The 16,749-nt window shown below is 36.9% G+C and overlaps 2 non-coding genes across 2 annotated transcripts; one reads left to right on the top strand and one right to left on the bottom strand.

The window, feature by feature from the left end:
* Positions 1-3,261: 3,261 nt before the first annotated feature.
* LOC148566876 (small nucleolar RNA R71) lies at positions 3,262-3,369 on the top strand. The gene has a single exon (XR_015882037.1). It is a non-coding gene; the product is annotated as a small nucleolar RNA R71 (small nucleolar RNA).
* A 5,399-nt stretch (positions 3,370-8,768) lies between these two features.
* LOC148566877 (small nucleolar RNA R71) lies at positions 8,769-8,876 on the bottom strand. The gene has a single exon (XR_015882089.1). It is a non-coding gene; the product is annotated as a small nucleolar RNA R71 (small nucleolar RNA).
* Between the last annotated feature and the right edge of the window lie 7,873 nt (positions 8,877-16,749).

Here is a 16,749-nt window from a genome sequence, read left to right on the forward strand (position 1 = left end):
GGCTTAAGGTCCAGTCTTCTCAGTTGAACCGGTTTGCCCTTTGAGTCAATCTTCCATTGAGCTCCTTTCACACATATGTCCATGAGGACTTGGTCCAACCTTTGATCAAAGTTGACTCTCCTTGTGTAGGGGCGTGCGTTCTCTTCCATAATTGGCAAGTTGAACGCCAACCTCACATTTTCCGGACTAAAATCTAAGTAACTCCCCCGAACCATGGTGAGATAATTCTTTGCGTTCAGGTTCTTACTTTGATCATGGTTCCTAGTGATCCATGCATTAGCATAGAACTCTTGAACCATTAGAATTCTGACTTGTTGGATGGGGTTTGTTAGAACTTCCCAACCTCTTCTTTGGATCTCATGTCGGATCTCCAGATACTCATTTTTCTTGAGTTTGAAAGGGACCTTGGGGATCACCTTCTTCTTGGCCACAACATCATAGAAGTGGTCATGATGGGCTTTGGAGATGAATCTTTCCATCTCCCATGACTCGGAGGTGGAAGCTTTTGTCTTCTCTTTCCCTTTTCTAGAGGATTCTCTGGTCTTAGGTGCCATCAATGGTAATGGAAAAACAAAAAGCTTTATGCTTTTACCACACCAAACTTAGAATCTTTCTCGCCCTCGAGCAAGAGAAGAAAGAGTAGTAGTAGAAGAAGAAGATATAGAGGAGAGGGAGAGAGAGTTGTGTTTCGGCCAAGAAGGGAAAGAGAGGGATGTGTTGTGTGAAAATGAAGAAGAATGGAGAGGTTTATATAGCGGAGGGAGAAGGGTTAAGGTTCGGCCATATGAGGTGGGTTTGGGTGGGAAAGTGATTTTGAATTTTGAAGGTAGGTGGGGTTTATGAGGTAGGTTTATGGGGAAGAGTGGATGGATGTGAGTGGTGAATGGGTAATAGGGAAGAGAGCTTTGAGGTGATTGGTGAAGGGTTTTGGGAAGGGGTGTTTATTGGGAAGAGAGGATGAACATTGAAAAGAAGGAAGAATATGAGTGGAGGTAGCTAGGGATCCTGTGGGGTCCACAGATGCTGAGATGATCCTGTGGGGTCCACAGATCCTGAGGTGTAAAGGGTTTGCATCCCTACACCAATTAGGCATGTAAAATGCCTTTGCATGCAATTCTGGCGTTTAAACGCCGAATTGGTGCTTGTTCTGGGCGTTCAGCGCCCAGATGCAGCATGTTTCTGGCGTTGAACGCCAGTTCTATGCTTGTTTCTGGCGTTCAGCGCCAGCTTTCCTCAGTGTGCATTTCTAGCGTCTGAACGCCAGGATGCTGCTTGTTTTGGGCGTTCAACGCCAGATCCATGCTCTGTTATGGCGTTGAACGCCAGCCAGATGCTCCTTACTGGCGTTTAAACGCCAGTAAGCCCTTCCTCCAGGGTGTCATTTTTCTTTTGCTATTTTTGATTCTGTTTTTGATTTTTCTATTTATTTTGTGACTCCACATGATCATGAACCTAATAAAACATGAAAGAACAACAAAAATAAAAATAAAATTAGATAAATAAAGATTGGGTTGCCTCCCAACAAGCGCTTCTTTAATGTCAATAGCTTGACAGTGAGCTCTCATGGAGCCTCACAGATGTTCAGAGCATTGTTGAGACTTCCCAACACCAAACTTAGAGTTTGGATATGGGAGTTCAACACCAAACTTAGAGTTTGGTTGTGGCCTTCCAACACCAAACTTAGAGTTTGACTGTGGGGGCTCTGGTTGACTCTGTTTTGAGAGAAGCTTACTGTGCCTCTTTTCCATGTTTACAGAAGGAGATCTTTAAGTTTTAAACACAAGGTTGTCCTCATTTAGTTGAAGTACCAACTCTCCTCTGTCCACATCAATCACAACTCTTGCTGTGGCTAGGAAGGGTCTTCCAAGGATGATGGATTCATCCTCATCCTTTCCAATGTCTAGGATTATGAAATCAGCAGGGATGTGAAGGTCTTCAACCTTTACTAACATGTCCTCTACTAGTCCATAAGCCTTTTTTTGGAATTGTCTGCCATCTCTAATGAGATTCTAGCAGCTTGTACCTCAAAGATTCCCAGTTTCTCCATTACAGAGAGTGGCATGAGGTTTATTCCTGACCCCAGGTCACATAGAGCCTTCTCAAAGGTCATGGTGCCTATGGTACAAGGTATTAGAAACTTTCCAGGATCCTGTTTCTTCTGAGGCAATCTCAGTTGATCCAATGCATTTAGTTCATTGGTGAACAGGGGAGGTTCATCTCCACAAGTCTCTTTACCAAATAAATTGGCATTCAGCTTCATGATTGCACCAAGGAACTTGGCAACTTGCTCTTCAGTAACATCCTCATTCTCTTCAGATGAGGAATACTCATCAGAGCTCATGAATGGCATAAGGAGGTTCAATGGAATCTCCATGGTCTCTAGATGAGTCTCAGATTCCTTTGGTTCCTCAGAGGGGAACTCCTTATTGATCACTGGATGTCCCAGGAGGTCTTCCTCCTTGGGATTCACTGCCTCCCCTTCCTCCTTAGATTCGGCCATGATGGTTATATCAATGGCCTTGCACTCTCCTTTTGGATTTTCTTCTGTATTGCTTGGAGAGTACTAGAAGTGGTTTCAGTGATCTTCTTACTCAGCTGGCCCACTAGTGCTTCCAAATTTCTAATGGAAGACCTTGTTTCATTCATGAAACTCACAGTGGCCTTAGATAGATCAGAGACTAAATTTGCTAAGCTAGATGGATTCTGCTCAGAATTCTCTGTCTGTTGCTGAGTGGATGATGGAAAAGGTTTACTATTGTTAAACCTGTTTCTTCCACCATTGTTAAAGCCTTGTTGAGGCTTTTGTTGATCCTTCCATGAGAGATTTGGGTGATTTCTCCATGAGGGATTATAGGTGTTTCCATATGGTTCACCCATGTAATTCACCTCTGCTATTGCAGGGTTTTCAGGATCATAAGCTTCTTCTTCAGAAGATGCCTCTTGAGTACTGTTGGATGCAGCTTGCATTCCATTCAGAATCTGATAAATCATATTGACTTGCTGAGTCAATATTTTATTCTGAGCCAATATGGCATTCAGAGTATCAATTTTAAGAACTCCCTTCTTATGAGGCATCCCATTACTCACAGGATTCCTCTCAGAAGTGTACATGAACTGGTTATTAGCAACCATGTCAATGAGTTCTTGAGCTTCTGTAGGCATTTTCTTTAGGTGAATGGATCCACCTGCAGAAGTATCCAATGACATCTTAGCTAATTCAGACAGACCATCATAGAATATATCCAGGATGGTCCATTCTGAAAGCATGTCAGAAGGACACTTTTTGGTCAGTTGCTTATATCTCTCCCAAGCTTCATAGAGGGATTCACCTTCTTTCTGTCTGAAGGTTTGAACATCCACTCTAAGCTTACTGAGCTTTTGAGGAGGAAAGAACTTGGCTAAGAAAGCCGTGACCAGCTTATCCCAAGAGTTTAGGCTATCCTTGGGTTGAGAGTCCAACCACACTCTAACTCTGTCTCTTACAGCAAAAGGGAAAAGCATGAGCCTGTAGACTTCAGGATCTACTCCATTAGTCTTAACAGTATCACATATCTGCAAGAATTCAGTCAAGAACTGAAAAAGATCTTCAGATGGAAGTCCATGAAACTTGCAGTTCTGCTGCATCAGAGAAACTAATTGAGGTTTCAGCTCAAAGTTGTTTGCTCCAATGGCAGGAATAGAGATGCTTCTTCCATGTAAATTGGAATTAGGTGCAGTAAAGTCACCAAGCATCCTCCTTGCATTATTATTATTTTCGGCTGCCATCTCCTCTTCTTGTTCGAAAATTCCTGTAAGGTTGTCTCTGGATTGTTGTATTTTAACTTCTCTTAGTTTCCTTTTCAGAGTCCTTTCAGGTTCAGGATCTGCTTCAATAAGAATGTTCTTGTCCTTGCTCCTGCTCATATGACAAAGAAGGGAATAACAAAGAAAATATGGAATCCTCTATGTCACAGTATAGAGATTCCTTTGTGTGAGTAGAAGAAGAAAAGAATGTAATGTAAGGAAAGAGAAGGGAGGAGAATACAAACACAAGGGTAAGGAGAGCAGAGATATGAGATGAAGAGAAGTGTTAGTAAGTAATTAAATAAATAGAAGGAGATGGGAGAGAGGAAATTTCGAAAAATAAATTTTGAAAAAGAGTTAATGATTTTCGAAAATTAAGATAAAATTAAAATTAAAATTAAAAATTGAAACAATTAATTAATTAAAAAGAATTTTTTGAAAAAGAGGGAGGTAATTTTCGAAAATTAGAAAGGGAGAATTAGTTAGGTAGTTTTGGAAAAGATAAGAAACAAACAAAAAGTCAATTTGTTAGTTGAAACAAATTTTGAAAATCAATTTTTAAAAGATAAGAAGATAAGAAGTTAGAAAAGATATTTGAAAAAGATATGATATGGAAAGGTATGATTAAAAAGATATGATTTTGAAAAAGATAAGATAAAAACATATTTTTGAAAAGATATGATTGAAATTAGTTTTGAAAAAGATTTGATTTTTAAAATCACAATTAATGACTTGATTCACAAGAAATCACAAGATATGATTCTAGAACTTAAAGTTTGAATCTTTCTTAACAAGTAAGTAACAAACTTGAAATTTTTGAATCAAAACATTAATTGTTGATGATATTTTCAAAAATATGATATAAAATTAAGAAAAAGATTTTTGAAAAATATTTTTAGAATTTTCAAAAATAAATAAGAAAAATGAAAAAGATTTAATTTTTGAAAAAGATAAGATTTTTAAATTGAAAATTTGATTTGACTCATAAGAAACAACTAAATTTTAAAAAGTTTTGAAAAAGTCAACTCAAATTTTCGAAAATTTATGAGTGAAAAAGGGAAAGATATTTTTTTATTTTTGAATTTTTAATGAAGAAAGAGAAAAACATGAAAAAGACTCAATGCATGAGGATTTTTAGATCAAAACAATGAATGCATGCAAGAACACTATGAATGTCAAGATGAACACTAAGAACACTTTGAAGATCAAGAACATATTTTTGAAAAAATTTTTATGCAAAGAAAACATGCAAGATACCAAACTTAGAAATCTTTAATGCTTAGACACTAAGAATTCAAGAATGCATATGAAAAACACCATGCAACACAAAACAATATAATATGAAGATCAATCAAGAAGGTTTATCAAGAACAACTTGAAGATCATGATGAATGCAATGCATGAATGCAATTTTCGAAAAAAATGCAAGATGAGTATGCAATTGACACCAAACTTAAAATTTGACACAATACTCAAACAAACAACATAAAATATTTTTGGTTTTTATGATTTTATGATTTTTTTGTATTTTCTTTTAAATTTTTTCGAAAAACATATAGGAAAAAGAAAATAAGAAATTCAAAATTTTTAATAAGAATCCCAGGAATCTTTCAATGTTGGCCTAAAGCTCCAATCTAAGGGTTGGGCATGGCTTAATAGCCAGCCAGCTTTAGGATATAAATCAGGCATGCAACAGCTGATATTCCAATTAACTTGCCTCTATGCTGATGATTGGAAGTCACAGTCCAAAAGAATTAGACATGGCTTTACAGCCAGCCAGGCTTCAACATGCTTCATAAAACACTAGAATTCATTCTTAAAATTTTAGAATAATTTTCGAAAAAAGATGAGAAATTTTTGAAAGATTTTTGAAAAATTTTTGAAAATAAAACAAAAAGAAATTACCTAATCTGAGCAACAAGATGAACCGTCAGTTATCCAAACTCGAACAATCCCCGGCAACGGCGCCAAAAACTTGGTGCACGAAATTGTGATCCCTGGTAATGGCTCCAAAAACTTGGTGCTCTAACCTTAATTTGTAATTTGTCACAACTTCGATACAACTAACCAGCAAGTGCACTGGGTCGTCCAAGTAATAAACCTTACGTGAGTAAGGGTCGATCCCACGGAGATTGTCGGCTTGAAGCAAGCTATGGTCACCTTATAAATCTCAGTCAGGCGGATTCAGATGGTTTTGTAAAGTGATAGATAGAAGATAAGTAAAATATAACTAGGATAGAGATACTTATGTAATTCCTTGGTTAGAATTTCAGATAAGCGTATAGAGATGCTTTCGTTCTTCTGAACCTCTGCTTTCCTGCTGTCTTCATCCAACCAATCCTACTCCTTTCCATGGCAAGCTGTATGTTAGGCATCACCGTTGTCAATGGCTACATCCTGTCCTCTCAGTGAAAATGGTCCAATGCACTGTCACTGCATGGCTAATCATCTGTCAGTTCTCGATCATACTGGAATAGGATCCATTGATCCTTTTGCGTCTGTCACTACGCCCAGCACTCGCGAGTTTGAAGCTCGTCACAGCCATCCCTTCCCAGATCCTACTCGGAATACCACAAACAAGGTTTAGACTTTTCGGATCTCAGGAATGGCCATCCATGGGTTCTAACTTATACCACGAAGATTCTGATTAAGGAATCCAAGAGATACTCATTCAATCTAAGGTAGAACGGAAGTGGTTGTCAGGCACGTGTTCATAGGGAATGATGATGACTGTCACGTTCATCACATTCATATTGAAGTGCGAATGGATATCTTAGAAGCAGAATAAGTTGAATTGAATAGAAAAATAGTAGTACTTTGTATTAATTCATGAGGAACAGCAGAGCTCCACACCTTAATCTATGGTGTGTAAAAACTCAACCGTTGAAAATACATAAGTGATAAAGTTCAGGCATGGTCGAATGGCCAGCCCTCAAAACATGATCAATAGATCAAAAGATAATCCAAAGATATAAATACAATAGTAAAAAGTCCTATTTATACTAGACTAGCTACTAGGGTTTACAGAAGTAAGTAATTGATGCATAAATCCACTTCCGGGGCCCACTTGGTGTGTCCTTGGGCTGAGCTTGAAGTTTACACGTGCAAAGGCTTCTTTTGGAGTTGAACGCCAAGTTGTAACGTGTTTTTGGCGTTCAACTCTGGTTCGTGACATGTTTCTGGCGTTTAACTCCAGACTGCAGCGTAGAACTGACGTTCAACGCCCTTTTGCGTCATCTAAACTCGGACAAAGTATAAACTATTATATATTTCTGGAAAGCCCTGGATGTCTACTTTCCAACACAATTGAAAGTGTGCCATTTTGAGTTCTGTAGCTCCAGAAAATCCACTTTGAGTGCAGGGAGGTCAGAATCCAACAGCATCAGCAGTCCTTCTTCTACCTCTGAATCTGATTTTTGCTCAAGTCCCTCAATTTCAGCCAGAAAATACCTGAAATCACAGAAAAACACACAAATTCATAGTAAAGTCCAGAAATGTGAATTTAACATAAAAACTAATAAAAACATCCCTAAAAGTAACTAGATCCTACTAAAAACATACTAAAAACAATGCCAAAAAGCGTATAAATTATCCGCTCATCAGTGTTCATTTTAACATTCAAGGTGTTCAATTTAAAAATCCTATCTTTTCAAATCTTTTTCAAAATCAAATCTTTTTCAATTTCCTTTTAATATTTTCGAATTCCTTTTTAAAATTTTTCAAAATCTTTTTCGTTTTTCTTTTAATGTTTTCGAAAATATTCAAAATAATTTTCAAAATCTTTTTCTTATTTTATTTTATAATTTCAAAATCTTTACTAACAATTAATGTGATTGATTCAAAAATTTTAAAGTTTGTTACTTGCCTATTAAGAAAGGTTCAATCTTTAAATTTTAAAATCATATCTTTTAGTTTCTTGTTAGTCAAGTAATCAACTTTAATTTTAAAAATCAAATCTTTTTAATTTCCTTTTCAAATCTTTTTCAAATTAAATTTTCAATCATATCTTTCAATCATATCTTTTTCAAAACTTAATTTCAAAATCTTTTCTAACTTCTTATCTTTTCAAAATTGATTTTCAAATCTTTTTCAATTAACTACTTGAATTATTTTTTTTAAGTTTTCTATTTCAATCACATCTTTTTCAAAACCACCTAACTAATTATCTCTCTCTAATTTTCAAAAACTCCTCCCCACTTTTTCAAAATTCTTTTTAATTAACTAATTGTTTTAAATTTTAATTTAATTTTATTTATCTTTCTAATTTTCGAATTCTAATTAATTAATTAAATAAAAACAAAAATATTTTCCTTTTACTTTAATTTGAAATTTCGAATTTTTTCTCTTCTCCTTCTTCTATTCTCTTCTTTTCTTCTACTCACATAAAGGAATCTCTATACTGTGACATAGAGGATTCCATACTTTCTTGTTCTCTTCTTTTTCATATGAGCAGGAACAAGGATAAGAACATTCTTGTTGAAGCCGATCCTGAACCTGAAAGGACTCTGAAGAGGAAGCTAAGGGAAGCTAAAGCACAACTCTCTGGAGAAAATCTGACAGAAATTTTCGAAAAAGAAGGAGACATGGCCGAAAATAATAACAATGGTGGAGATGCAAGGAAGATGCCTGGTGACTTTACTGCACCAAATTCCAACTTACATGGAAGAAGCATCTCAATCCCTGCCATTGAAGCAAATAATTTTGAGCTAAAGCCTCAATTAGTTTCTCTGATGCAACAGAATTGCAAGTTTCATGGACTTCCATCAGAAGATCCTTTTCAGTTCTTAACTGAATTCTTGCAAATCTGTGATACTGTTAAGACCAATGGGGTTGATCCCGAGGTCTACAGGCTTATGCTTTTCCTGTTTGCTGTAAGAGACAGAGTTAGAATACGGTTGGACTCTCAACCTAAGGATAGCCTGAACTCTTGGGATAAGCTGGTCACGGCTTTCTTAGCCAAGTTCTTTCCTCCTCAAAAGCTTAGCAAACTTAGAGTGGATGTTCAAACCTTCAAATAGAAAGAAGGTGAATCCCTCTATGAAGCTTGGGAGAGATACAAGCAACTGACCAAAAAGTGTCCTTCTAACATGCTTTCAGAATGGACTATCCTGGATATATTCTATGATGGTCTGTCTGAATTATCTAAGATGTCATTGGACCATTCTGCAGGTGGATCCATTCACCTAAAGAAAATGCCTGCAGAAGCTCAGGAACTCATTGACATGGTTGCAAATAACCAGTTCATGTACACTTCTGAAAGGAATCCTGTGTGTAATGGGACGCCTCAGAGGAAGGGAGTTCTTGAAATTGATACTCTGAATGCCTGGTGTGCGAAATCGTGATCTTTACTTCCTTGGTAACGGCACTAAAAACTACATACGCACGTTCATGTTCTTAATTCTGTTTCACAACTTCGTACAACTAACCAGCAAGTGCACTGGGTCGTCCAAGTAATAAACCTTACATGAGTAAGGGTCGATCCCACAGAGATTGTTGGTATGAAGCAAGCTATGGTCACTTTGTAGATCTCAGTCAGGCGGATTCAAATGGTTGTAGAGTTTTCATAATTGAAAGATAAATAAAACATAAAATAGGATAGAGATACTTATGTAATTCATTGGTGAGAATTTCGGATAAGCGTATAGAGATGCTTTCGTTTCTCTGAACTTCTGCTTTCCTGCTGTCTTCATCCAATCAGTCCTACTCCTTTCTATGGCAAGCTGTTTGTTAGGCATCACCGTTGTCAATGGCTACATCCTGTCCTCTCAGTGAAAATGGTCCAATGCGCTGTTACTGCATGGCAAATCATCTGTCGGTTCTCGATTATACTGGAATAGGATCCATTGATCCTTTTGCGTCTGTCACTACGCCTAGCACTCGCGAGTTTGAAGCTCGTCACAGCCATCCCTTCTCAGATCCCACTCGGAATACCACAGACAAGGTTTAGACTTTCCGGATCTCAAGAATGGCCGTCCATGGATTCTAACTTATACCACGAAGAATCTGATTAAGGAATCTCAGAGATACTCATTCAATCTATGGTAGAACGGAAGTTGTTGTTAAGCACGCGTTCATAGGGAATGATGATGAGTGTCACAATCATCACATTCATATTGAGGTGCGAATGAATATCTTAGAATAGGAATAAGCTTGAATTGAATAGAAAAATAGTAGTACTTTGCATTAATCTTTGAGAAACAGCAGAGCTCCATACCTTAATCTATGGTGTGTAGAAACTCTACCGTTGAAAATACATAAGTGATGAAGGTTCAGGCATGGCCGAATGGCCAGCCCCCATAAAGGTCTAAGATAGCATAAAACTAATCCAAGAGAATGTAAATACAATAGTAAAAAGTCCTATTTATACTAAACTAGTTACTAGGGTTTACAGAATTGAGTAAATGATGCAGAAATCCACTTCTGGAGCCCACTTGGTGTGTGCTTGGGCCGAGCATTGAGCTTTACACGTGTAGAGGTCTTTCTTGGAGTTGAACGCCAGTTTGTAACCTGTTTCTGGCGTTTAACTCCACTTTGCAACCTGTTTCTGGCGTTTGACTCCAGAATGCAGCATGGAACTGGCATTCAACGCCAGTTTACATCATCTATCCTTAATCAAAGTATAAACTATTATATATTGCTGGAAAGCCTTGGATGTCTACTTTCCAACGCAATTGAGAGCGCGCCATTTGGAGTTCAATAGCTCCAGAAAATCCACTTTGAGTGCAGGGAGGTCAGAATCCAACAGCATCTGCAGTCCTTCTTCAACCTCTGAATATGATTTTTGCTCAAGTCCCTCAATTTCAGCCAGAAAATACCTGAAATTATAGAAAAACACACAAACTCATAGTAAAGTCCAGAAATGTGATTTTTATTTAAAAACTAATAAAAATATACTAAAAACTAACTAAATTATACTGAAAACTATGTAAAAACAATGCCAAAAAGCGTATAAATTATCCGCTCATCACAACACCAAACTTAAATTGTTGCTTGTCCCCAAGCAACTGAAAATCAAATAGGATAAAAAGAAGAGAATATACTATAAATTCCAAAATATCAATGAAACTTAGCTCCAATCAGATGAGCGGGACTTGTAGCTTTTTGCCTCTTGAATAGTTTTGGCATCTCGCTTTATCCATTGAGGTTCAGAATGATTGGCATCTATAGGAACTTAGAATTCAGATAGTGTTATTGATTCTCCTAGTTAAGTATGTTGATTCTTGAACACAGCTACTTTATGAGTCTTGGCCGTGGCCCTAAGCACTTTGTTTTCCAGTATTACCACCGGATACATAAATGCCACAGACACATAACTGGGTGAACCTTTTCAGATTGTGACTCAACTTTGCTAAAGTCCCCAATTAGAGGTGTCCAGGGTTCTTAACCGCTCAGTCTCAAGTTTTCACTTGACACCTTCACGCCACAAGCACATGGTTAGGGACAGCTTGGTTTAGCCGCTTAGGCCAGGAGTTTATTCCTTTAGGCCCTCTTATCCATTGATGCTCAAAGCCTTGGATCCTTTTTATTACCCTTGCTTTTTGGTTTTAAGGGTTTTTGGCTTTTTCTGCTTGCTTTTTCTTTTTCTTTTTTTTTTTCTTTTTTTCGCCTTTTTTTTCTTTTTTTTTCTGCAAGCTTTTGTATTCACTGCTTTTTCTTGCTTCAAGAATAATTTTTATGATTTTTCAGATTATCAAATAACATTTCTTCTTTTCATCATTCTTTCAAGAGCCAACATATTTAACATTCATAAACAACAACTTCAAAAGACATATGCACTGTTCAAGCATACATTCAGAAAACAAAAAGTATTGCCACCACATCAAAATAATTAAACTAGTTTCAAGGATGAATTCGAAACTATGTACTTCTTGTTCTTTTGTAATTAAAACATTTTTCATTCAAGAGAGGTGATGGATTCATAACTTTAAGGCATAGACACTTAGACACAAATGATCATGTAATAAGACACAAATATAAATAAACATAAAGCTCAAAAATCGAAAAACATGAAAATAAATAAACAAGGAGATTAAGGAATGAGTCCACCTTAGTGAGGGTGGCGTCTTCCTCTTCTTGAAGAACCAATGGTGCTCTTGAGCTCCTCTATGTCTCTTCCTTGTCTTTGTTGCTCCTCCCTCATAGCTCTTTGATCTTCTCTAATTTCATGGAGGATGATGGAATGCTCTTGGTACTCCATCCTTAGTTGTCCCATGTTGGAACTTAATTCACCTAGAGAAGTGTTGATTTGTTCCCAGTAGTTTTGTGGGGGGAAGTGCATCCCTTGAGGCATTAGTGGTTATGGAAAAACAAAAAAAAAGCAATGTTTTTTCCACACCAAACTTAAAATGTTTGCTCGTCCTCGAGCAAAAGAAGAAAGAAAGGATGAGAAGAAGAAGAGATGGAGGAGATGGAGGTGTGTGAATGGTTCGGCCACTGAGGTTTTAAGGTGGTTATGATGTGTGAAAAGGAAGGAGTGATGGTTTGAATTTGAGTGGATGGGTGTAGGTGGGTGTATGATGGTTTTGGAGGGGAATTGGAGGTGATTGGTGGAGGTTATTTTGGGGAAGAGAGTTATAAAAAGGTGTGAATATGAGAGAAGAAGTGGTAGGGATCCTGTGGGGTCCACAGATCCAGTGGGGCCAATGACTTAACATCCCTGCTCCAATTAGGCTTGTAAAACGCCCTTGCTGTGCAATCCTGGCGTTTAATGCCAGACTGCTGCATGTTTCTAGCGTTAAACACCACTTCCATGCTTGTTTTGGGCGTTCAACGCCAGTCCATAGCATGTTTCTGGCGTTGAACACCAGTATGGTGCAGGTTTCTGGCGTTAAACGCCAATCTGATGCTTGTTTCTAGCGTTTAATGCCTGCTTTCCTTTGGGTGCAATCCTGGTGTTTAAACGCCAGACTGCTGCTTGTTTCTAGCACTTAACGCCAGTTTCATGCTCTGTTCTGGCGTTAAACGCCAGCCAGATGCTCCTTACTGGCGTTTAAATGCCAGTAAGTCCTTCCTCCAGTGTGTGTTGTTTTTAATGCTATTTTTCATTCTGTTTTTGATTTTTTGTAGTTTTTGTGACTCCACATGATCATCAACCTAATAAAACATGAAATGAAATAAAAATGATTAAATAACATTGGGTTGCCTCCCAACAAGCGCTTCTTTAATGTCAATAGCTTGACAGGTGAGCTCTCATGGAGCCTCACAGATATTCAGAGCAAGGTTGGAACCTCCCAACACCAAACTTAGAGTTTGGTTGTGGGGGTTCAACACCAAACTTAGTGTTTGGTTGTGGCCTCCCAACACCAAACTTAGAGTTTGACTGTGGGGGCTTTAGTTGACTCTGCAGTGAGAGAAGTTTTTCATGCTTCCACCCCATGGTTACAGAAGGAGATCCTTGAGTTTTAAACAAAAGGTAGTCCCCATTCAGTTGAAGGACCAACTCTCCTCTGTCCACATCAATCACAGCTCTTGCTGTGGCTAGGAAGGGTCTTCCAAGGATGATAGATTCATCCTCATCATTCCCAGTATCTAGGATTATGAAATCAGCAGGGATGTAAAAGCCTTCAACTTTTACTAGTATGTCCTCTACTTGTCCATAAGCCTATTTTCTTGAGTTGTCTGCCATCTCTAATGAGATTCTGGCAGCTTGCACCTCAAAGATTCCTAGTTTCTCCATTACAGAGAGTGGCATGAGGTTTATCTCTGACCCAAGGTCACATAAAGCCTTTTCAAAGGTCATGGTGCCTATGGTACAAGGTATTAAGAACTTTCCAAGATCCTGTTTCTTCTTAGGCAATTTCAGTTGATCCAGATCACTCAGTTCATTGTGAGCAAGGGGGTTTCATCTTCCCAAGTCTCATTACCAAATAATTTGGCATTCAGCTTCATGATTGCACCAAGGTACTTGGCAACTTGCTCTTCAGTAACATCCTCATTCTCTTCAGAAGAAGAATGCTCATCAGAGCTCATGAAGGGCATAAGGAGGTTCAATGGAATCTCTATGGTCTCTAGATGAGCCTCAGATTCCTTTGGCTCCTCAAAGGAAAACTCCTTGTTGATCACTGGATGTCCCAGGAGGTCTTCCTCACTGGGATTCACGTCCTCTTCCACCCCTGTAGGTTCGGCCATGATGGTTATATCAATGGCCTTGCGCTCTCTCTTTGGATTCTCTTCTGTATTGCTTGGGAGAGTACTAGGAGGAGTTTTAGTGATCTTCTTACTCAGCTGGCCCACTTGTGCCTCCAAATTTCTAATGGAGGACCTTGTTTCATTCATGAAACTCTGAGTGGCCTTAGATAAATCAGAGGCTAAATTTGCTAAGCTAGATGGATTCTGCTCAGAATTCTCTGTCTGTTGCTGAGTGGGTGATGGAAAAGGTTTACTATTGTTAAACCTGTTTCTTCCACCATTAGTAAAGCCTTGTTGAGGCTTTTGTTGATCCTTCCATGAGAAATTTGGGTGATTTCTCCATGAGGGGTTATAGGTGTTTCCATAAGGTTCACCCATATAATTTACCTCTGCTATTGCAGGGTTCTCAGGATCATAAGCTTCTTCTTCAGAAGATGCCTCTTGAGTACTGTTGGATGCAGCTTGCATTCCATTCAGACTCTGAGAAATCATATTGACTTGCTGAGTCAATAGTTTGTTCTGAGCCAATATGGCATTCAGAGCATCAATTTCAAGAACTCCCTTCCTTTGAGGCGTCCCATTACTTACAGGATTCCTCTCAAAAGTGTACATAAACTGGTTGTTAGCAACCATGTCAATAAGTTCTTGAGCTTCTGCAGCCATTTTCTTTAGGTGAATGGATCCACCTGCAGAATGGTCCAGTGACATCTTTGATAACTCAGACAGACCATCATAGAATATATCCAAGATGGTCCATTCTGAAAGCATGTCAGAAGGACACTTTTTGGTCAGTTGCTTGTATCTCTCCCAAACTTCATAGAGGGATTCATCTTCTTTCTGTCTGAAGGTTTGAACGTCCACTCTAAGCTTACTAAGCTTTTGAGGAGGAAAGAACTTGGCTAAGAAAGCCGTGACCAGCTTATCCCAAGAGTTCAGGCTATCTTTAGGTTGAGAATCTAACTATATTCTAGCTCTGCCTCTCACAGCAAACGGGAAAAGCATGAGCTTGTAGACCTCAGGATCAACCCCATTGGTCTTAACAGTATCACAAATCTGTAAGAATTCAGTCAAGAATTGAAAGGGATCTTCAGATGGAAGTCCATGAAATTTGCAGTTCTGTTGCATTAGAGAAACTAATTGAGGTTTCAGCTCAAAATTGTTTGCTCCAATGGTAGAGATGGAGATGCTTCTTCCATGTAAATTGGAATTTGGTGCAGTGAAGTCACTAAGCATTCTCCTTGCATTATTATTATTTTCTGCTGCCATCTCCTCTTCCTTTTCAAAAATTTCTGTAAGGTTGTCTCTGGATTGTTATATTTTAGCTTCTCTTAGTTTCCTCTTCAGAGTCCTTTCAGGTTCAGGGTCTGCTTCAACAAGAATGTTCTTGTCCTTGCTCCTGCTCATATGAAAAAGAAGGGAACAGAAAATAATAATAGGGATCCTTTTTTACCACAGTATAGAGGTTCCCTTGTGTGAGTAGAAGAAAAGAAGAAAAAGAATGAAGAAGAGAAGAATTCGAACTCAGAGGAGAAGAAGGGATTCGAATTTTTGGGTGAGGAGAAGTGTTAGTAGATGAATAAATAAATAGAAGGAGATGAGAGATAAGAAAGGAATTCGAAAATTAAACAAAATAAAATAAAAATATTTTAAAATTAAATTTAAAATTCAAAAATTAAAATTGAAATTAAATTAAAATTAAAACAATTAGTTAATTAAAATGAAATTTTGAAAAAGATGGAAGGAATTTTTGAAAATTGAAGGTAGAGAGTTAGTTGGGCAGTTTTAAAAAAGATATGATTGAAACAAAAAGATATGATTGATAAAAAAAGATTTGAAAATCAAATTTGAAAAGATAAGAACTTAGAAAAGATTTTGAAATTGATTTTGAAAAAGATGTGATTTGAAATTTATTTTGGAAGAGATTTGAAAAAGAAATTTAAAAAGATTTGATTTTGAAAATTAAAGTTGATTACTTGGCTAACAAGAAACTAAAAAGATATGATTCTAGAGTTTAAAGATTGAACTTTTCTTACTAGGCAAGTAACAAACTTAATATTTTTGAATCAATCACATTAATTGTTAGTAATATTTTTGAAAATTATGAGATAGAATTAAGAAAAAGATTTTTGAAAAATATTTTTATAATTTTTGAAAATAAATAAGAAAAATGAAAAAGATTTGATTTTTGAAAAAGATTTTGAAAAAGATAGGATTTTCAAATTGAAAATTTGATTTGACTCATAAGAAACAACTAAATTTTAAAAAGTTTTGAAAAAGTCAACTCAAACTTTCGAAAATTTATGAGTGAAAAAGGGAAAGATATTTTTTTGATTTTTGAATTTTAATAAAGAAAGAGAAAAACAACCCAAAGACTCAATGCATGAAAATTTTGGATCAAAACATGTGATGCATGCAAGAACACTTTGAATGTCAAGATGAACACCAAGAACACTTTGAATGTCAAGATGAACTCCAAGAACTTATTTTTGAAAAATTTTCAAGAAAAGAAAACATGCAAGACACCAAACTAAAAGATTTTTAATTTTTAGACACTAAGAATTCAAGAAGGCATATGAAAAACAAGAAAAGACACAAAACAAAAAATTATGAAGATCAAACAAGAAGACTGGCCAAGAACAACTTGAAGATCATGAAGAATGCAATGCATGAAATTTTCGAAAATAATTTTTAGAAAATTAAAAAGATGCAATTGACACCAAACTTAAAACTTGACTCAAGACTCAAACAAGAAACACAAAAAATATTTTTGATTTTATGATTTTGTAAAAAAAAAATTTTTGTATTTTTTGAAAATAAGAAATAAAAAGCTTAAAATTA

The sequence above is a fragment of the Arachis ipaensis genome, chromosome B4, assembly GCF_059453495.1.
Source record: "Arachis ipaensis isolate K30076 ecotype BB chromosome B4, ASM5945349v1, whole genome shotgun sequence".
NCBI lineage: Eukaryota > Viridiplantae > Streptophyta > Magnoliopsida > Fabales > Fabaceae > Arachis > Arachis ipaensis.